The sequence below is a fragment of the Cryptomeria japonica genome, unplaced genomic scaffold (assembly GCF_030272615.1).
Source record: "Cryptomeria japonica unplaced genomic scaffold, Sugi_1.0 HiC_scaffold_24, whole genome shotgun sequence".
Lineage (NCBI taxonomy): Eukaryota > Viridiplantae > Streptophyta > Pinopsida > Cupressales > Cupressaceae > Cryptomeria > Cryptomeria japonica.
This window is the reverse complement of record NW_026728846.1, coordinates 1,320,001-1,342,500: the sequence shown is the minus strand read 5'-3', so window position 1 is coordinate 1,342,500 and position 22,500 is coordinate 1,320,001. Positions and strand designations below refer to the sequence as shown.

At 60.7% G+C, this 22,500-nt stretch overlaps 2 non-coding genes across 2 annotated transcripts; both read right to left on the bottom strand.

Moving 5' to 3' along the window:
- Positions 1–3,556: 3,556 nt before the first annotated feature.
- LOC131861336 (5S ribosomal RNA) lies at positions 3,557–3,675 on the bottom strand. Its single transcript, XR_009360411.1, has one exon. It is a non-coding gene; the product is annotated as a 5S ribosomal RNA (ribosomal RNA).
- A 6,958-nt stretch (positions 3,676–10,633) lies between these two features.
- Positions 10,634–10,752, bottom strand: LOC131861335 (5S ribosomal RNA). The gene has a single exon (XR_009360410.1). It is a non-coding gene; the product is annotated as a 5S ribosomal RNA (ribosomal RNA).
- Positions 10,753–22,500: the final 11,748 nt, after the last annotated feature.

The window sequence follows — 22,500 nt, the reverse complement described above, 5'->3', positions numbered from 1 at the left end:
TTCGCCGCGGTGGGCACCATGGCGTGCACGAAGTCGGAGCCCGGTTTGCCCCGGGTGCGCACCTCGCGTGCACCTTCGCCGGGGTGGGCACCTTGGTGTGCAGACCTTGGCTGGGTTGCGCGCCCTGGTGGGCACCATGGTGCGCACCAAGGAGCGCTCCGAAGTGTGCTCCAAGGTGCGGCCTGCACGAAGTCGGAGCCCGGTTTGCCCCGGGTGTGCACCTCGGGTGGGCACCTTGGTGCGCATGCCTTGCCTGGGCTGCGCACCAGGGCGGGCTCAAGATGGCACCCGCGTTCCTTTTTTTTCACTATCTTTCAAAACGGAAATTTTAAAATCTCATTTTTTTTTGCCTTTTTCTGGAAATTAGTGAAGGCAGCGCATCAAAGGTGCGCACCTCGCTGCCCACCACGGTGCGCAACGCCGGTGGGCACCCGGGAGTGCTTCGAAGTGTGCTCCAAGGTGCTGCGTGCACGTTGTCGGAGCCCGGTTTGCCCCGGGTGCGCACCTCGCGTGCACCTTCGTCGGGGTGGGCACCTTGGCTGGGTTTGCCCCGGCTGCGCTCCGAAGCGGGGTTATTGGAGCGCCGCCTCTTTTTTTGTCGGAGCGTTTGGTGGGGTTTCTCGCATTGGCTCTTCCGAGGCCCGGTTGCCACCCTGGCGCGCACGAAGTCGGAAGTAGGGTTAATTGCCCGGGTGCGCACCTTTGCCAGGGTGGGCACCTTACCTGGGCTGCGCACCAGGGCGGGCTCAAGATGGCACGCGCGTTCCGTTTTTTTCACTATCTTTCAAAACGGAAATTTTAAAATCTCCTTTTTTTTTTGCCTTTTCTGGAAATTAGTGAAGGCAGCGCATCAAAGGTGCGCACCTCGCTGCCCACCTTGGTGTGCTCTGAGGTGCGCACCCGGGAGCGCTACGAAGTGTGCTCCAAGGTGCGGCGTGCACGTTGTCGGAGCCCGGTTTGCCCCGGGTGCGCACCTCGCCTGCACCTTGGCCGGGGTGGGCACCTTGGCTGGGTTTGCCCAGGGTGCGCTCCGAAGCGGGGTTACTGGAGCGCCCCCTCTTTTTTTGTCAGAGCGTTTGGTGGGGTTTCTCGCATTGGCTCTTCCCAGGCCCGGTTGTTGGGTGCGCTCCCACCCTGGCGCGCGCGAAGTTGGAAGTTGGGTTAATTGCCCGGGCGCGCACCTTCGCCAGGGTGGGCACCTTGGTGCGCACACCTTGGCTGGGCTGCGCACCAGGGCGGGCTCAAGATGGCACCAGCATTCCCTTTTTCTCACTATCTTTCAAAACGGAAATTTTAAAATCTCGTTTTTTTTTTGCCTTTTATGGAAATTAGTGAAGGCATCGCATCAAAGGTGCGCACCTCGCTGCCCACCTTGGTGTGCTCCGAGGTGCCCACCACGGTGCGCAACGCCGGTGCGAACCCGGGAGCGCCCCGATGTGTGCTCCAAGGTGCGGCGTGCACGAAGTCGGACCCCGGTTTGCCCCGGGTGCGCACCTCGCGTGCACCTTGGTGCGCACACCTTGGCTGGGTTGCGCGGCCTGGTGGGCACCATGGTGCGCACCAAGGAGCGCTCCGAAGTGTGCTCCAAGGTGCGGCGTGCACGAAGTCGGAGCCCGGTTTGCCCCGGGTACGCACCTCGCGTGCACCTTCGCCGGGGTGGGCACCTCGGCTGGGTTGCGCGCCCTGGTGCGCACCAAGGAGCGCTCCGAAGTGTGCTCCAAGGTGCGGCGTGCACGAAGTCGGAGCCCGGTTTGCCCCGGGTGCGCACCTTCGCCGCGGTGCGCACCATGGCGTGCACGAAGTCGGAGCCCGGTTTGCCCCGGGTGCGCACCTCGCGTGCACCTTCGGCGGGGTTGCGCGCCCTGGTGGGCACCATGGTGCGCACCAAGGAGCGCTCCGAAGTGTGCTCCAAGGTGCGGCGTGCACGAAGTCGGAGCCCGGTTTGCCCCGGGTGCGCACCTCGCGTGCACCTTCGGCGGGGTTGCGCGCCCTGGTGGGCACCATGGTGCGCACCAAGGAGCGCTCCGAAGTGTGCTCCAAGGTGCGGCGTGCACGAAGTCGGAGCCCGGTTTGCCCCGGGTGCGCACCTCGCGTGCACCTTCGCCGCGGTGGGCACCATGGCGTGCACGAAGTCGGAGCCCGGTTTGCCCCGGGTGCGCACCTCGCGTGCACCTTCGCCGGGGTGGGCACCTCGGCTGGGTTGCGCGCCCTGGTGCGCACCAAGGAGCGCTCCGAAGTGTGCTCCAAGGTGCGGCGTGCACGAAGTCGGAGCCCGGTTTGCCCCGGGTGCGCACCTCGCGTGCACCTTCGCCAGGGTGGGCACCTCGGTGCGCACACCTTCTCAATGTTTTCTTGCCTTTTCTGGAAATTGGTGAAGGCAGCGCATCAAAGGTGCGCACCTCGGTGTGCTCCGAGGTGCGAACCCGAGAGCGCTCCGAGGTGCCCACGAAGTCGAAAGTCGGGTTAATTGCATTGTTTTCCCCGGGTGCGCTCCGAGGTGCGCAACATCGGCGCGCACCAAGGAGGGCTCCGAAGTGTGCTCCAAGGTGCGCACGATGGCGTGCACCTCTGGTGCGCACGATTCGGAGCTCGGTTTGACCGGGGTGCGCACACCTTGGCTGGGTTGCGCACCTTTTGTGCGCTCCAAGGTGCGCACGAAGTCGGAGCTCGGTTTGCCCCGGGTGCGCACCTTCGCCAGGGTGCGCACCTTGATGCGCACGCCTTGGCTGGGCTGCGCACCTTGGTGGGCGCCATGGTGCGCACCTTTCGTGCGCTCCAAGGTGCGCACGAAGTCGGAGCTCGGTTTGCCCCGGGTGCGCACCTTGGTGGGCGCCATGGTGCACTCCGAGGTGCCCAAGATTGGTGCGCACCAAGGAGCGCTCCGAAGTGCGCTCCAAGGTGCGCGCGAAGTCGAAAGTTGGGTTAATTGTCCGGTTTGCCTCGGGTGCGCACCTTGCGTGCACCTTCGCCAGGGTGGGCGCCTTGGTGCGCACACCTTGGCTGGGCTGCGCACACCTTGGCACCCGCGTTTCCTTCATTTTAAATTTTTTTTTTTTACAATCTCTCAAGTGGGAAATTCTATAATCTCAACTTTTTTTGCCTTTTCAGGAAACTTTTGAATGGAGCGCATCATTGGTGCGCTCCGAAGTGTGCTCCAAAGCTCTCTCCAGCTGCGTGCACCTGCCCCGGCCGCGCACCCGGCCCCGCCCAGCTTCGCTCACCTGTCCCGGGCGTCTGGTGCGGAACCTTAGAGTAAGAAACATCACCGTGCACCTTGGCCAACGTGCGCGACTCGACCGAGCGCGCACTGGCCGAGGTGCACACCGATTTCACCTGGGTGCGCGCGCAGCACCTCGGGCGCACCGGGGTGCGCGCACAACGCCCGGGTTGCACCGTGGCCTGTGTGCTCGGGGCGCCTCGGGTGCGCGCTCGGTGTCGCCCCCGCGCGCGCGGTAGTGCGGGCAGCGCACCCCGGCCCGGCCCGGCCCCGACGAGAACGCAAACGGGCAAAAGGTTTATTCAAATAGCATTGCGACGCCCGGCGAAAAACTAAAAAAGGGTGCAACACCGGGACTTCCCGGGAGGTCACCCATCCCAGTACTACTCCGGCCCAAGCGCGCTTAACTGCGGAGTTCTGATGGGATCCGGTGCACTAACGCTGGTATGATCGCACCCGTTATGAGCTTGTCGCAGTGTGTACTTAGCAAACCGCGACCCACGTGCGAATCCACCCCGGCCACCCACCCCCGTCGAGGTGCACACCCTCCCTCGCGAAGTGCGCCCCGTTCGCCAAGTGTGAGCCCTGCCCGGGTGCGCGCACCTTGCTAGGGCGTCGGGTGTGCACCCGGCCCGGCCTACGTGCGTGCACCTGGAGGGGGCGTCGTGTGCGTGCAGTGTCCCGTCTGCAACGCGGTGCCCACACACCACCTCGGGCGCAACGACCTGCGCTCACATGTGGGCCGAGTGCACCTTGGTGCATGTTCGGGGCGCCTCGGGTGCACGCTCGATCTTGCCCCGGTGCACCAAGGCGCTCGGTTTGCCCCGGGTGCGCACTTGGTGCAAGGTGGGCACCCAAAATAGGGATCAAGCACCAAAACACAAGTTTCGGGATGCAAAATGGGACCCAAGGACCACAAATGCGTTCCAAGACCCATGATGGGTCCACGAGAACAAAAATGTGTTCCGAGACTTAATAAACAAATATTGGGTTTTAGGAGAAGAAACATGCTCTGATGCCCAAAACGAGAATCGACCCCGAAAAGGCCACAGGCCAAAAGTGGGATGCGAGACAAAAAAAAATGGGACCCGAGGACCAAAATTGGGTTCCCAGGTCGAAGACAGGGCAACCGGACAAGAAACGACCTCTAAGGCTCGAAATGAGTCCCGACGACTAAAACTTGACAAGAAGCACCCATCAGGCACCCAACTCGACACCCATGGGATGCCGACCCACCCGGGCTTCCACCTAGCACACCTTGGCACCCACCCACCCTCGCACCCAACCTCGCACCCAACTTAGCACCTTTGAACCCACATTGGCACTCACCCTGACCCTGGCACCTTGGAACCCACATTGGCACTCACCTTGACCCTGGCACCCACCTTTGCACTCACCTTGGGACCCACCCTGGCTCCCACCTCGGCACCCACCCAGACACCCACCTTGGTTCCTTGGCACCCACCTTGGATCCTTGGCACCCACCCCGACACCCACCTTGGCACGCAACTTGGCTACTTGCCACCCACCTTGGCTCCTTGACGCCCACCCCGACAACCACCCCGTGACCTACCCTGGCTAGGGTTGGTGCACACCCACCCTGGTGCCCACCTTGGCACCCACCCTATGACCCACCTTGGCACGCACCTTAGTACCCACCCCGTTACCCACCCTAGGACCCACCCCGTGACCCACCTTGGCCAGGGTGGGTGCCTTGGTGCGCACAACTTGCCTGGGCTGCACACCAGGGCGGGCTCAAGATGGCACCCGCGTTCCGTTTTTTTCACTATCTTTCAAAACGGAAATTTTAAAATCTCATTTTTTTCTTTTTTTTGCCTTTTCTGGAAATTAGTGAAGGCAGCGCATCAAAGGTGCGCAATGCTGGTGCGAACCCGGGAGCGCTCCGATGTGTGCTCCAAGGTGCGGCGTGCACGAAGTCCGAGCCCGGTTTGCCCCGGGTGCGCACCTCGCGTGCACCTTCGCCGGGGTGAGCACCTTGGCTGGGTTGCGCGCCCTGGTGCGTACCAAGGAGCGCTCTGAAGTGTGCTCCAAGGTGCGGCGTGCACGAAGTCGGAGCCCGGTTTGCCCCGGGTGTGCACCTCGGGTGCGCACCTCGCGTGCACCTTCGCTGCGGTGGGCACCTTGGCTGGGTTGCGCGCCTTGGTGGGCACCATGCAGTGCACGAAGTCGGAGCCCGGTTTGCCCCGGGCGCGCACCTCCGCCAGGGTGGGCACCTTGGTGCGCACAACTTGCCTGGGCTGCGCATCAGGAAGGGCTCAAGATGGCACCCGCGTTCCGTTTTTTTCACTATCTTTCAGAACGGAAATTTTAAAATATCATTTTTTTTTGCCTTTTCTGGAAATTAGTGAAGGCAGCGCATCAAAGGTGCGCAACGCTGGTGCGAACCTGGGAGCGCTCCGATGTGTGCTCCAAGGTGCGGCGTGCACGAAGTCGGAGCCCGGTTTGCCTCGGGTGCGCCCTGGTGGGCACCATGGTGCGCACCAAGGAGCGCTCCGAAGTGTGCTCCAAGGTGCGGCCTGCACGAAGTCGGAGCCCGGTTTGCCCCGGGTGTGCACCTCGGGTGGGCACCTTGGTGCGCATGCCTTGCCTGGGCTGCGCACCAGGGCGGGCTCAAGATGGCACCCGCGTTCCTTTTTTTTCACTATCTTTCAAAACGGAAATTTTAAAATCTCATTTTTTTTTGCCTTTTTCTGGAAATTAGTGAAGGCAGCGCATCAAAGGTGCGCACCTCGCTGCCCACCACGGTGCGCAACGCCGGTGGGCACCCGGGAGTGCTTCGAAGTGTGCTCCAAGGTGCTGCGTGCACGTTGTCGGAGCCCGGTTTGCCCCGGGTGCGCACCTCGCGTGCACCTTCGTCGGGGTGGGCACCTTGGCTTGGTTTGCCCCGGCTGCGCTCCGAAGCGGGGTTATTGGAGCGCCGCCTCTTTTTTTGTCGGAGCGTTTGGTGGGGTTTCTCGCATTGGCTCTTCCGAGGCCCGGTTGCCACCCTGGCGCGCACGAAGTCGGAAGTAGGGTTAATTGCCCGGGTGCGCACCTTTGCCAGGGTGGCACCTTACCTGGGCTGCGCACCAGGGCGGGCTCAAGATGGCACGCGCGTTCCGTTTTTTTCACTATCTTTCAAAACGGAAATTTTAAAATCTCCTTTTTTTTTTGCCTTTTCTGGAAATTAGTGAAGGCAGCGCATCAAAGGTGCGCACCTCGCTGCCCACCTTGGTGTGCTCTGAGGTGCGCACCCGGGAGCGCTACGAAGTGTGCTCCAAGGTGCGGCGTGCACGTTGTCGGAGCCCGGTTTGCCCCGGGTGCGCACCTCGCCTGCACCTTGGCCGGGGTGGGCACCTTGGCTGGGTTTGCCCAGGGTGCGCTCCGAAGCGGGGTTACTGGAGCGCCCCCTCTTTTTTTGTCAGAGAGTTTGGTGGGGTTTCTCGCATTGGCTCTTCCCAGGCCCGGTTGTTGGGTGCGCTCCCACCCTGGCGCGCGCGAAGTTGGAAGTTGGGTTAATTGCCCGGGCGCGCACCTTCGCCAGGGTGGGCACCTTGGTGCGCAAACCTTGGCTGGGCTGCGCACCAGGGCGGGCTCAAGATGGCACCAGCATTCCCTTTTTCTCACTATCTTTCAAAACGGAAATTTTAAAATCTCGTTTTTTTTTTGCCTTTTATGGAAATTAGTGAAGGCATCGCATCAAAGGTGCGCACCTCGCTGCCCACCTTGGTGTGCTCCGAGGTGCCCACCACGGTGCGCAACGCCGGTGCGAACCCGGGAGCGCCCCGATGTGTGCTCCAAGGTGCGGCGTGCACGAAGTCGGACCCCGGTTTGCCCCGGGTGCGCACCTCGCGTGCACCTTCGCCGCGGTGGGCACCATGGCGTGCACGAAGTCGGAGCCCGGTTTGCCCCGGGTGCGCACCTCGCGTGCACCTTCGCCGGGGTGGGCACCTTAGTGTGCAGACCTTGGCTGGGTTGCGCGCCCTGGTGGGCACCATGGTGCGCACCAAGGAGCGCTCCGAAGTGTGCTCCAAGGTGCGGCCTGCACGAAGTCGGAGCCCGGTTTGCCCCGGGTGTGCACCTCGGGTGGGCACCTTGGTGCGCATGCCTTGCCTGGGCTGCGCACCAGGGCGGGCTCAAGATGGCACCCGCGTTCCTTTTTTTTCACTATCTTTCAAAACGGAAATTTTAAAATCTCATTTTTTTTTGCCTTTTTCTGGAAATTAGTGAAGGCAGCGCATCAAAGGTGCGCACCTCGCTGCCCACCACGGTGCGCAACGCCGGTGGGCACCCGGGAGTGCTTCGAAGTGTGCTCCAAGGTGCTGCGTGCACGTTGTCGGAGCCCGGTTTGCCCCGGGTGCGCACCTCGCGTGCACCTTCGTCGGGGTGGGCACCTTGGCTGGGTTTGCCCCGGCTGCGCTCCGAAGCGGGGTTATTGGAGCGCCGCCTCTTTTTTTGTCGGAGCGTTTGGTGGGGTTTCTCGCATTGGCTCTTCCGAGGCCCGGTTGCCACCCTGGCGCGCACGAAGTCGGAAGTAGGGTTAATTGCCCGGGTGCGCACCTTTGCCAGGGTGGGCACCTTACCTGGGCTGCGCACCAGGGCGGGCTCAAGATGGCACGCGCGTTCCGTTTTTTTCACTATCTTTCAAAACGGAAATTTTAAAATCTCCTTTTTTTTTTGCCTTTTCTGGAAATTAGTGAAGGCAGCGCATCAAAGGTGCGCACCTCGCTGCCCACCTTGGTGTGCTCTGAGGTGCGCACCCGGGAGCGCTACGAAGTGTGCTCCAAGGTGCGGCGTGCACGTTGTCGGAGCCCGGTTTGCCCCGGGTGCGCACCTCGCCTGCACCTTGGCCGGGGTGGGCACCTTGGCTGGGTTTGCCCAGGGTGCGCTCCGAAGCGGGGTTACTGGAGCGCCCCCTCTTTTTTTGTCAGAGCGTTTGGTGGGGTTTCTCGCATTGGCTCTTCCCAGGCCCGGTTGTTGGGTGCGCTCCCACCCTGGCGCGCGCGAAGTTGGAAGTTGGGTTAATTGCCCGGGCGCGCACCTTCGCCAGGGTGGGCACCTTGGTGCGCACACCTTGGCTGGGCTGCGCACCAGGGCGGGCTCAAGATGGCACCAGCATTCCCTTTTTCTCACTATCTTTCAAAACGGAAATTTTAAAATCTCGTTTTTTTTTTGCCTTTTATGGAAATTAGTGAAGGCATCGCATCAAAGGTGCGCACCTCGCTGCCCACCTTGGTGTGCTCCGAGGTGCCCACCACGGTGCGCAACGCCGGTGCGAACCCGGGAGCGCCCCGATGTGTGCTCCAAGGTGCGGCGTGCACGAAGTCGGACCCCGGTTTGCCCCGGGTGCGCACCTCGCGTGCACCTTGGTGCGCACACCTTGGCTGGGTTGCGCGGCCTGGTGGGCACCATGGTGCGCACCAAGGAGCGCTCCGAAGTGTGCTCCAAGGTGCGGCGTGCACGAAGTCGGAGCCCGGTTTGCCCCGGGTACGCACCTCGCGTGCACCTTCGCCGGGGTGGGCACCTCGGCTGGGTTGCGCGCCCTGGTGCGCACCAAGGAGCGCTCCGAAGTGTGCTCCAAGGTGCGGCGTGCACGAAGTCGGAGCCCGGTTTGCCCCGGGTGCGCACCTTCGCCGCGGTGCGCACCATGGCGTGCACGAAGTCGGAGCCCGGTTTGCCCCGGGTGCGCACCTCGCGTGCACCTTCGGCGGGGTTGCGCGCCCTGGTGGGCACCATGGTGCGCACCAAGGAGCGCTCCGAAGTGTGCTCCAAGGTGCGGCGTGCACGAAGTCGGAGCCCGGTTTGCCCCGGGTGCGCACCTCGCGTGCACCTTCGGCGGGGTTGCGCGCCCTGGTGGGCACCATGGTGCGCACCAAGGAGCGCTCCGAAGTGTGCTCCAAGGTGCGGCGTGCACGAAGTCGGAGCCCGGTTTGCCCCGGGTGCGCACCTCGCGTGCACCTTCGCCGCGGTGGGCACCATGGCGTGCACGAAGTCGGAGCCCGGTTTGCCCCGGGTGCGCACCTCGCGTGCACCTTCGCCGGGGTGGGCACCTCGGCTGGGTTGCGCGCCCTGGTGCGCACCAAGGAGCGCTCCGAAGTGTGCTCCAAGGTGCGGCGTGCACGAAGTCGGAGCCCGGTTTGCCCCGGGTGCGCACCTCGCGTGCACCTTCGCCAGGGTGGGCACCTCGGTGCGCACACCTTCTCAATGTTTTCTTGCCTTTTCTGGAAATTGGTGAAGGCAGCGCATCAAAGGTGCGCACCTCGGTGTGCTCCGAGGTGCGAACCCGAGAGCGCTCCGAGGTGCCCACGAAGTCGAAAGTCGGGTTAATTGCATTGTTTTCCCCGGGTGCGCTCCGAGGTGCGCAACATCGGCGCGCACCAAGGAGGGCTCCGAAGTGTGCTCCAAGGTGCGCACGATGGCGTGCACCTCTGGTGCGCACGATTCGGAGCTCGGTTTGACCGGGGTGCGCACACCTTGGCTGGGTTGCGCACCTTTTGTGCGCTCCAAGGTGCGCACGAAGTCGGAGCTCGGTTTGCCCCGGGTGCGCACCTTCGCCAGGGTGCGCACCTTGATGCGCACGCCTTGGCTGGGCTGCGCACCTTGGTGGGCGCCATGGTGCGCACCTTTCGTGCGCTCCAAGGTGCGCACGAAGTCGGAGCTCGGTTTGCCCCGGGTGCGCACCTTGGTGGGCGCCATGGTGCACTCCGAGGTGCCCAAGATTGGTGCGCACCAAGGAGCGCTCCGAAGTGCGCTCCAAGGTGCGCGCGAAGTCGAAAGTTGGGTTAATTGTCCGGTTTGCCTCGGGTGCGCACCTTGCGTGCACCTTCGCCAGGGTGGGCGCCTTGGTGCGCACACCTTGGCTGGGCTGCGCACACCTTGGCACCCGCGTTTCCTTCATTTTAAATTTTTTTTTTTTACAATCTCTCAAGTGGGAAATTCTATAATCTCAACTTTTTTTGCCTTTTCAGGAAACTTTTGAATGGAGCGCATCATTGGTGCGCTCCGAAGTGTGCTCCAAAGCTCTCTCCAGCTGCGTGCACCTGCCCCGGCCGCGCACCCGGCCCCGCCCAGCTTCGCTCACCTGTCCCGGGCGTCTGGTGCGGAACCTTAGAGTAAGAAACATCACCGTGCACCTTGGCCAACGTGCGCGACTCGACCGAGCGCGCACTGGCCGAGGTGCACACCGATTTCACCTGGGTGCGCGCGCAGCACCTCGGGCGCACCGGGGTGCGCGCACAACGCCCGGGTTGCACCGTGGCCTGTGTGCTCGGGGCGCCTCGGGTGCGCGCTCGGTGTCGCCCCCGCGCGCGCGGTAGTGCGGGCAGCGCACCCCGGCCCGGCCCGGCCCCGACGAGAACGCAAACGGGCAAAAGGTTTATTCAAATAGCATTGCGACGCCCGGCGAAAAACTAAAAAAGGGTGCAACACCGGGACTTCCCGGGAGGTCACCCATCCCAGTACTACTCCGGCCCAAGCGCGCTTAACTGCGGAGTTCTGATGGGATCCGGTGCACTAACGCTGGTATGATCGCACCCGTTATGAGCTTGTCGCAGTGTGTACTTAGCAAACCGCGACCCACGTGCGAATCCACCCCGGCCACCCACCCCCGTCGAGGTGCACACCCTCCCTCGCGAAGTGCGCCCCGTTCGCCAAGTGTGAGCCCTGCCCGGGTGCGCGCACCTTGCTAGGGCGTCGGGTGTGCACCCGGCCCGGCCTACGTGCGTGCACCTGGAGGGGGCGTCGTGTGCGTGCAGTGTCCCGTCTGCAACGCGGTGCCCACACACCACCTCGGGCGCAACGACCTGCGCTCACATGTGGGCCGAGTGCACCTTGGTGCATGTTCGGGGCGCCTCGGGTGCACGCTCGATCTTGCCCCGGTGCACCAAGGCGCTCGGTTTGCCCCGGGTGCGCACTTGGTGCAAGGTGGGCACCCAAAATAGGGATCAAGCACCAAAACACAAGTTTCGGGATGCAAAATGGGACCCAAGGACCACAAATGCGTTCCAAGACCCATGATGGGTCCACGAGAACAAAAATGTGTTCCGAGACTTAATAAACAAATATTGGGTTTTAGGAGAAGAAACATGCTCTGATGCCCAAAACGAGAATCGACCCCGAAAAGGCCACAGGCCAAAAGTGGGATGCGAGACAAAAAAAAATGGGACCCGAGGACCAAAATTGGGTTCCCAGGTCGAAGACAGGGCAACCGGACAAGAAACGACCTCTAAGGCTCGAAATGAGTCCCGACGACTAAAACTTGACAAGAAGCACCCATCAGGCACCCAACTCGACACCCATGGGATGCCGACCCACCCGGGCTTCCACCTAGCACACCTTGGCACCCACCCACCCTCGCACCCAACCTCGCACCCAACTTAGCACCTTTGAACCCACATTGGCACTCACCCTGACCCTGGCACCTTGGAACCCACATTGGCACTCACCTTGACCCTGGCACCCACCTTTGCACTCACCTTGGGACCCACCCTGGCTCCCACCTCGGCACCCACCCAGACACCCACCTTGGTTCCTTGGCACCCACCTTGGATCCTTGGCACCCACCCCGACACCCACCTTGGCACGCAACTTGGCTACTTGCCACCCACCTTGGCTCCTTGACGCCCACCCCGACAACCACCCCGTGACCTACCCTGGCTAGGGTTGGTGCACACCCACCCTGGTGCCCACCTTGGCACCCACCCTATGACCCACCTTGGCACGCACCTTAGTACCCACCCCGTTACCCACCCTAGGACCCACCCCGTGACCCACCTTGGCCAGGGTGGGTGCACCCACCCTGGTGCCCACCTTGGCACCCACCCATCCTAGCACCCAGCCTGTGACCGGGCTTGGAACCCAACCTTGCACCCGCACCCGTCTTGGCCAGTGTGGGTGCGCACCCATCCTGGCACCCACGTTGTGACACACCCTTTAACCCACGCACCCTAGCACCCACGTTGGCACCCACCTTGGAACCCAACCTAGCAACTTGGCACCCACCCCGTGACCCACCTTGGCATCCACCATAGCAGTCGCCGACTTGGCACCCACCTCGGCACCCACCTTGACACTTGTGGACCCACCTTGCCACTCACCCTAGCATCGACCCATCCTAGCACCCACCCTGGCACCTTTGCACCCTAGCACTCACCCATCCTAGCACCTAACCTGTGACCCACCTTGACACTCACCCTCGCACCCACCTTGGAACCCAACCTAGCACCCACCCACCCTGACACCAACCCTAGCACCTACCCACCCTTGCACCCACCCTGTGACCCATCTTGGCACCCACCCATCCTACCACTCAACCTATCACCCACCTTCTCACCCACCTTGGCATCCACCTTAGCACCCACCCACACTGGCACCTTGGCACCCACCTCGGGCAAGGTGGGTGCACACCCACCCTGGCACCCAATTTAGAACCCACCGAGCATGTTACCCACCTTGGCACCCACATTGCAGCCCACCCTAGTACCCACCCTATGACCCACATTGGCATCCACACCCTAGCACCCAGGCACCTCGACACCCGCCTTGACACCCACCCTAGCACTGAACCTGTGACCCACCTTGGAACTCACCCTAGAACCCACCCACCCTGTGAACCACCTTGGCATCCACCTTAGCACCCACCCACCTTGGCACCCACTCTAGCACTCACCCATCCTAACACCCAACTTGTTACCCACCTTGGCACCCGCCCTCGCGTCCACCTTGAAACCCACCCTAGCACCCACCCACGCAGGAGCCCACCTTGGCACCCAACCTAACACCCACGCATCCTGGCACCCAACTTGTGACCCACCTTGGAACCCACCCTAGTACCCACCTTTGAACCCACTATATCACCAACCCACCTTGGCACCCACCCTATGACCCTCTTTGGAATCCACCCTAGCACGCACCCACCCTGGCACCCACCATGGAGCGCACCCTAGCACCCACCCACCTCGGCACGCACCTCAACACCCACCTTGGTGTGCGCACTGCGCCAACCTCTCAAAGACCCTATGTGGTGCGCTCCAAAGTGTACACCTTTGGTGCGCTCCAAGGTGCGCACCTTTGGTGCACACCGAGGTGCACACCAAAGTGTGCACCGAGGTGAGCACCAAAGTGCACTCCAGGGTGCACACCAAGGCGTGCACCTTTGGTGCGGTCAATGCAAACGAATTCGGAAGTTGGGGTCGATGTCCTAATCGCTGCTGCAGACTACACGTATGAGAATCGGACAAATAGCTTTATATAGGGGAGGTGTTGCGTTTGATGGGTCGACTCCCCTGGTTGTGTGCACTGCACCAACTTCAAAGACCCTGTCTTGTTTAAGAAGTCAAAAGTTGGGGTGGATGTCCTAATCATTGCTGCAGTCTACGCATGTATGAGAATCAGACAAATAGCTTATATAGGGGAGGTGTTGCATTCGGTGGGTTGACTCCCCTGGTTGTGCGCACTGCGCCAACCTCAAAGACCCCGCATAGCAGAAGAAGTCGGAAGTCGGATTTTGGTGAGCACCAAGGCGTGCACCTTTGGTGCGGTCAACGCAGACGAATTCAGAAGTTGGGGTGGATGTCCTAATCGTTGTTGCAGGCTACACATGTATGAGAATCAGACAAATAGCTTATATAGGGGAGGTGTTGGGTTTGATGGGTCAACTCCCTTGGTTGTGCGCATTACGCCAACCTCAAAGACCTTGTTTTCGTTAAGAAGTCAAAAGTTGGGGTCAATGTCCTAATGGCTCCTGCAGGCTACACATGTATGAGAATCGGACAAATAGCTTATATAGGGGAGGTGTTGGGTTTGATGGGTCGACTCCCCTGGTTGTGCGCATTACGTCAACCTCAAAGACCTTGTTTTCGTTAAGAAGTCAAAAGTTGGGGTCGATGTCCTAATTGCTCCTGTAGACTACACATGTATGAGAATCAGACAAATAGCTTATATAGGGGAGGTGTTGGGTTTGATGGGTTGACTCCCCTAGTTGTTCGCATTACACCAACCTCAAAGACCTTGTTTTCGTTTAGAAGCCGAAAGTTGGGGTCGATGTCCTAATTGCTCCTGCAGGCTACGCATGTATGAGAATCAGACAAATAGCTTATATAGGGGAGGTGTTGGGTTTGATGGGTCGACTCCCCTGGTTGTGCGCATTGCGCCAACCTCAAAGACCCTGCATTGCGGATGAAGTCGAAAGTCAGAGTTTGGTGTGCTACAAGGTGTGGTCGAAGGTGCTCACCTAGGTGTGCACCTTTGGAGCACAGGAAAAGTGCCCTCCAAAAGTGCGCACCTTTGGAGTGCACAAAAGTGCCCTCCAAAAGTGCGCACCTTTGGAGCGCAGAAAAGTGCCCTCCAAAAAGTGCCCTCCAAAAGTGCGCACCTTTGGAGCGCAGAAAAGTGCCCTCCAAAAAGTGCCCTCCAAAAGTGCGCACCTTTGGAGCGCAGAAAAGTGCCCTCCAAAAAGTGCCCTCCAAAAGTGCGCACCTTTGGAGCGCAGAAAAGTGCCCTCCAAAAGTGCGCACCTTTGGAGCGCAGAAAAGTGCCCTCCAAAAAGTGCCCTCCAAAAGTGCGCACCTTTGGAGCGCAGAAAAGTGCCCTCCAAAAAGTGCCCTCCAAAAGTGCGCACCTTTGGAGCGCAGAAAAGTGCCCTCCAAAAAGTGCCCTCCAAAAGTGCGCACCTTTGGAGCGCAGAAAAGTGCCCTCCAAAAAGTGCCCTCCAAAAGTGCGCACCTTTGGAGCGCAGAAAAGTGCCCTCCAAAAAGTGCCCTCCAAAAGTGCGCACCTTTGGAGCGCAGAAAAGTGCCCTCCAAAAGTGCGCACCTTTGGAGCGCACAAAAGTGCCCTCCAAAAGTGCGCACTTTTGGTGCGCACCAAGGCGCTGGTTCGGTCGTTGCAGGCGAGTTCGGAAGTTGGGGTCGATGTCCTGAGCGGAGGTGCAAACTACACAGGTGTCGGAATCGGACAAATAGCTTATATAGGGGAGGTGTATGCTTCGATGGGTCGACTCCCCAGGTTGAGCGCACCGCGCCAACCTCAAAGACCCTACGGTATGGATGAAGTCGGAAGTTGGGTCCGATGACCAATTCGATTAGTAGGTATGCTCATGAGGTCGGAATTTGGGTCCGATGACCTGCCATGTGCAGGAAGGCGAATGTTGACACTGTGCGTTGCAAGGTGCACACCAAGGCGCTGGTGCGGTCTTTTTAGTCGAGTTCGGAAGTTGGGGTCGATGTCCTGATCGGAGGTGCAAGCTACACAGGTGTGGGAATCGGACAAATAGCTTATATAGGGGAGGTGTATGCTTCGTTGGGTCGACTCCCCGGGTTGAGCGCACCGCGCCAACCTCAAAGACCCTACGGTATGGATGAAGTCGGAAGTTGGGTCCGATGACCGATTCGATATGTAGGCATACTCGCGAGGTCGGAATTTGGGTCCGATGACCTGCCACGTGCAGGAAGGCGAATGTTGGCACTGTGCGTTGCAAGGTGCGCACCAAGGCGCTGGTTCGGTCGTTGGAGGCGAGTTCGGAAGTTGGGGTCGATGTCTTGATCGGAGGTGCAAACTACACAGGTGTGGGAATCGGACAAATAGCTTATATAGGGGAGGTGTATGCTTCGTTGGGTCGACTCCCCGGGTTGAGCGCACCGCGCCAACCTCAAAGACCCTACGGTATGGATGAAGTCGGAAGTTGGGTCCGATGACCGATTCGATATGTAGGCATACTCGCGAGGTCGGAATTTGGGTCCGATGACCTGCCATGTGCAGGAAGGCGAATGTTGGGACTGTGCGTCGCAAGGTGCGCACCAAGGCGCTGGTGCCGTCGTTGCAGTCGAGTTCGGAAGTTGGGGTCGATGTCCTGGTCAGAGGTGCAAACTACACAGGTGTGGGAATCGGACAAATAGCTTATATAGGGGAGGTGTATGCTTCGATGGGTCGACTCCCTGGGTTGAGCGCACCGCGCCAACCTCAAAGACCCTACAGTATGGATGAAGTCGGAAGTTGGGTCCGATGACCGATTCGATACGTAGGCATATTGGCGAGGTCTGAATTTGTGTCCGATGACCTGCCATGCGCAGGAAGGCGGAATTTGGGTCCGATGACCGAGTTGATGGCGTGCCATGCGCAGAAAGGCGGAATTTGGGTCCGATGACCGAGTTGATGTTGATGGCCCGCCATGCACAGGAAGGCGGAATTTGGGTCCGATGACCGATTTGAAGGCGTGCCATACGCAAAAAGGCGGAGTTTGGGTCCGATGACCGAGTTGATATTGATGGCCCGCCATGCGCAGGAAGGCGGAATTTGGGTCCGATGACCTGACATACGCATGGAGTCCGACTCGGGGGCCGATGTTCGATTCGATGACTTGCATTGTGGGTAAAGTCGGAAGTTGTGGTCTTTGACCCGATTCGATGACCAGACTTCGGCTGCTTGAGAATCGGACAAATAACTTATATAGGGGAGGTAGTGTTCTCGAGCATCCTCCCCCCGTGCCCGTTTATGTCGATTGATGCTGGTGCTCGACTGGTTGGAGCGCTCGGATGCAAAAATCTTGCACCAGGATTTATCGATTGTGATGGACACGGCAAGTCTCCTGATTGCTATGCAGGAGCTCATCGTGAATCTCTATGCGGCCTTGGTATGGACTCGACCTGCGGAATGGTTCGGCAATGGTAGTCGCTCCAACACGTCCTTGCAATGGCCACAGAGGTGATTCGACTAGAGCTCCAGTCTAGCTTTTGGGTTGCTTGGCGGACTGGTATAGCCGCGATCGAGTTCCGGCCATGAACGTTTTAGATAGCTCTTGGGCTTTCTGGGACGGAAGTCGGAAGTTTGGGCTGTTGTCCGATTTGATGACCATTCTTCGGATGTGTGAGAATCGGACAAATAACTTATATAGGGGACTGTGTTGTCTCACGCAGCCCCCTCCGTGCCCCTCTATCTCGACCGATGTTGGTGCTTGAAAGGGTTGGGATCGCTCGGATTTATAAACGTGCACCACCATTTGTCGAGTGTGAGGGACGCGGCAGGTCTCCTAAATGCTATGCGGGCGCTCTCTGAGAATCTCTATCCGGCCTCGACACAGACTAGTCTTGCTGAATGGTTTGGCACTGGTAGTCGATCCAACACGTCGTTGTTGTGGCCGCCTAGGCGATTCGATTCGAGCCCCCGTCTAGCTTTTGGGTTGCTTGGCGGATTTTGCCCTATCCGCAAGTGAGCTCGGTCCCTAAACGTTCGAGAAACCCGATTGCTATGCGCCGACTCTCTTTCTTGCGAGCCTCCATCTAGCTTTTGGGTCTCTACGGAACGGAAGTCGGAATCTGGGACCGTTGTTTGATTCGACGAGGCAGACTACGGTTGTGCGAGAATCGGACAAATAACTTATATAGGGGAGGTGTTGACTGGAGCATTCTCCCCCGTGCCCCTCTAACTCGACCAATGCTGGCGCTCGAACGGTGGTAGCGCTCGGATTTTCATTGAGCGCCAGCATTGGTCGATTTAGAGGGGCATGCGAGATTCCCGAATGCTATGCGAGGGCTCTAACGGAAATGTCTATTGGTTTCGGTATGGATGCAATTGCGAGTGGTTCGGCAAAGGTAGTCGTTCCGATGCGTCCATGTCGTGGCCAAATCGATAATTCGATTTGAGCCCTCGTATAGCATTTGGGTCTCTCGATGTGATTCCGCATTCCAGTCCCTTTGGGCACTGCTTGAGCCGCATCCCAGGGGGTTCCCTTCCCAATAATCTGCCTCGCAACCCGATTGCTATGCGGTGAGGCTCCTCGGCCGCCTCGGAACTATCTGTGTATCAGACGCATCGCGGGATAAGGGGTTGGCAACGGTAGTCGCCCCAAGCGCGTCCGATGCTTGGACCATTCCGAGGCGGCCCTGAAGCCTCTTCCGTCTAGCCGTTGGGTCCTTCTCGCCGCATCCCTCGCCTCGCACCCCGATTGCTATGCGGTGAGGCTCCTCGGCCGCCTCGGAACTATCTGTGTATCGGACGCGTCGCGGGATAAGGGGTTGTCACTGGTAGTCGCCCCAAGCGCGTCCGATGCTTGGACCATTCCGAGGCGGCCCTGAAGCCTCTTCCGTCTAGCCGTTGGGTCCTTCTCGCCGCATCCCTCGCCTCGCACCCCGATTGCTATGCGGTGAGGCTCCTCGGCCGCCTCGGAACTATCTGTGTATCGGACGCGTCGCGGGATAAGGGGTTGTCATTGGTAGTCGCCCCAAGCGCGTCCGATGCTTGGACCATTCCGAGGCGGCCCTGAAGCCTCTTCCGTCTAGCCGTTGGGTCCTTCTCGCCGCATCCCTCGCCTCGCACCCCGATTGCTATGCGGTGAGGCTCCTCGGCCGCCTCGGAACTATCTGTGTATCGGACGCGTCGCGGGATAAGGGGTTGTCACTGGTAGTCGCCCCAAGCGCGTCCGATGCTTGGACCATTCCGAGGCGGCCCTGAAGCCTCTTCCGTCTAGCCGTTGGGTCCTTCTCGCCGCATCCCTCGCCTCGCACCCCGATTGCTATGCGGTGAGGCTCCTCGGCCGCCTCGGAACTATCTGTGTATCGGACGCGTCGCGGGATAAGGGGTTGTCACTGGTAGTCGCCCCAAGCGCGTTCGATGCTTGGACCATTCCGAGGCGGCCCTGAAGCCTCTTCCGTCTAGCCGTTGGGTCCTTCTCGCCGCATCCCTCGCCTCGCACCCCGATTGCTATGCGGTGAGGCTCCTCGGCCGCCTTGGAACTATCTGTGTATCGGACGCGTCGCGGGATAAGGGGTTGTCACTGGTAGTCGCCCCAAGCGCGTCCGATGCTTAGACCATTCCGAGGCGGACCCGAAGCCTCTTCCGTCTAGCCGTTGGGTCCTTCTCGCCGCATCCTTCGCCTCGCACCCCGATTGCTATGCGGTGAGGCTCCTCGGCCGCCTCGGAACTATCTGTGTATCGGACGCGTCGCGGGATAAGGGGTTGTCACTGGTAGTCGCCCCAAGCGCGTCCGATGCTTGGACCATTCCGAGGCGGACCCGAAGCCTCTTCCGTCTAGCCGTTGGGTCCTTCTCGCCGCATCCCTCGCCTCGCACCCCGATTGCTATGCGGTGAGGCTCCTCGGCCGCCTTGGAACTATCTGTGTATCGGACGCGTCGCGGGATAAGGGGTTGTCACTGGTAGTCGCCCCAAGCGCGTCCGATGCTTGGACCATTCCGAGGCGGACCCGAAGCCTCTTCCGTCTAGCCGTTGGGTCCTTCTCGCCGCATCCCTCGCCTCGCACCCCGATTGCTATGCGGTGAGGCTCCTCGGCCGCCTTGGAACTATCTGTGTATCGGACGCGTCGCGGGATAAGGGGTTGTCACTGGTAGTCGCCCCAAGCGCGTCCGATGCTTGGACCATTCCGAGGCGGACCCGAAGCCTCTTCCGTCTAGCCGTTGGGTCCTTCTCGCCGCATCCCTCGCCTCGCACCCCGATTGCTATGCGGTGAGGCTCCTCGGCCGCCTTGGAACTATCTGTGTATCGGACGCGTCGCGGGATAAGGGGTTGTCACTGGTAGTCGCCCCAAGCGCGTCCGATGCTTGGACCATTCCGAGGCGGCCCCGAAGCCTCTTCCGTGTAGCCGTTGGGTCCTTCTCGCCGCATCCCTCGCCTCGCACCCCGATTGCTATGCGGTGAGGCTCCTCGGCCGCCTTGGAACTATCTGTGTATCGGACGCGTCGCGGGATAAGGGGTTGTCACTGGTAGTCGCCCCAAGCGCGTCCGATGCTTGGACCATTCCGAGGCGGCCCCGAAGCCTCTTCCGTGTAGCCGTTGGGTCCTTCTCGCCGCATCCCTCGCCTCGCACCCCGATTGCTATGCGGTGAGGCTCCTCGGCCGCCTTGGAACTATCTGTGTATCGGACGCGTCGCGGGATAAGGGGTTGTCACTGGTAGTCGCCCCAAGCGCGTCCAATGCTTGGACCATTCCGAGGCGGACCTGAAGCCTCTTCCCTCTAGCCGTTGGGGCTTTCTCGCCGCATCCCTCGCCTCGCACCCTGATTGCTATGCTGTGAGGCTCCTCGGCCGCCTTGGAACTATCTGTGTATCGGACGCATCGCGGGATAAGGGGTTGGCAGTGGTAGTCGCCCCAAGCGCATCCGATGCTTGGACCATTCCGAGGCGGCCCTGCAGCCTCTTCCGTCTAGCCGTTGGGGCCATCTCGCCGCATCCCCCACCTCGCACCACGATTGCTATGCGGTGAGGCTCCTTGGCCGCCTCGGAACTATCTGTGTATCGGACGCATCGCGGGATAAGGGGTTGTCACTGGTAGTCGCCCCAAGCGCGTCCGATGCTTGGACTATTCCGAGGCGGCCCTGCAGCCTCTTCCGTCTAGCCGTTGGGGCCATCTCGCTGCATCCCCCACCTCCTCGGCCGCCTCGGAACTATCTGTGTATCGAACGCATCGCGGGATAAGGGGTTGGCAGTGGTAGTCGCCCCAAGCGCGTCCGATGCTTGGACTATTCCGAGGCAGCCCTGCAGCCTCTTCCGTCTAGCCTTTGGGGCCATCTCGCCGCATCCCTCGCCTCGCACCCCGATTGCTATGCGGTGAGGCTCCTCGGCCGCCTGGGAACTATCTTCGTATCGGACGCATCGCGGGATAAGGGGTTGTCACTGGTAGTCGCCCCAAGCGCGTCCGATGCTTGGACTATTCCGAGGCGGCCCTGTGGCCTCTTCCGTCTAGCCGTTGGGGCCATCTCGCCGCATCCCCCACCTCGCACCCCGATTGCTATGCGGTGAGGCTCTTCGGCCGCCTTGGAACTATCTTCGTATCGGACGCATTGCGGGATAAGGGGTTGTCACTGGTAGTGGCCCCAAGCGCGTCCGATGCTTGGACTATTCCAAGGCGGCCCTGCAGCCTCTTCCGTCTAGCCGTTGGGGCCATCTCGCCGCATCCCCCACCTCGCACCCCGATTGCTATGCGGTGAGGCTCCTCGGCCGCCTTGGAACTATCTTCGTATCGGACGCATCGCGGGATAAGGGGTTGTCACTGGTAGTCGCCCCAAGCGCGTCCGATGCTTGGACTATTCCGACGCGGCCCTGTGGCCTCTTCCGTCTAGCCGTTGGGGCCATCTCGCCGCATCCCCCACCTCGCACCCCGATTGCTATGCGGTGAGGCTCCTCGGCCGCCTTGGAACCATCTTCGTATCGGACGCATCGCGGGATAGGGGGCTGTCACTGGTAGTCGCCCCAAGCGTGTCCGATGCTTGGACCATTCCTAGGCGGCCCTGAAGCCTCTTCCGTCTAGCCGTTGGGGCCTTCCCGCCCCATCCCTCGCCTCGCACCCCCGATTGCTATGCGGTGAGGCTCCTCGGCCGCCTTGGAACCATCTGTGTATCGGACGCATCGCGGGATAAGGGGTTGGCACTGGCAGTCGCCCCAAGCGCGTCCGATGCTTGGACCATTCCGAGGTGGCCCTGAAGCCTCTTCCGTCTAGCCGTTGGGGCCTTCCCGCCCCATCCCTCGCCTCGCACCCCGATTGATATGCGGTGAGGCTCCTCGGCCGCCTTGGAACTATCTGTGTATCGGACGCATCGCGGGATAAGGGGTTGGCACTGGTAGTCGTCCCAATCGCATCCGATGCTTGGACCATTCCGAGGCGGCCCTGCAGCCTCTTCCGTTTAGCCGTCGGGGCCTTCCCGCCGCATCCCTCGCCTCGCATCCCGATTCCTATGCGGTGAGTCTTCTCGGCCGCCGCGGAACTATACCTGTTATTGCTACTGCATCCTTCGGCTGGTAACCTCCTCTGCCGCCTTGGAACGTTCTCTTTGTCGGACGCGTCGCGGGATAAGGGGTTGGCACTGGTAGTCGCCCCAAGCGCGCCCGATGCATAGACCGCTCCGAGTCGACCTTGCTTTCAGCCTCTCACATGCATAGACCTCTCTGAGTCGACCCTGCAGCCTCTCACGTTTAGCCTTTGGAATCTCGCCTCACAACATGATTGCTATCCTTGATGCATCCCTTGCCTCGAGCCCTGATTGCTTTCTTGGCTGCATCCCTCCTCTCCTCACAGCCCGGTTGTCATCACTGCTTCATCCGTCGCTTCATGCATTCTGGCTGCTGGGCCCTTCCCACCGCACACCTCGATTGCTATCTCTTCTGCATCACACACCCCGATTGCTATCTCTGCTACATCCCTCGGCTCTCACTTCTGCATCCTTCGCCTCACACCTCGATTGCTATCAATGCTGCATCCGTAACCTCACACCCCGATTGCTATGCGGGGAGGCTCCTTGGCCGCCTTGGAAATTTCTGTGTGTCGGACGCACCGCGGGATAA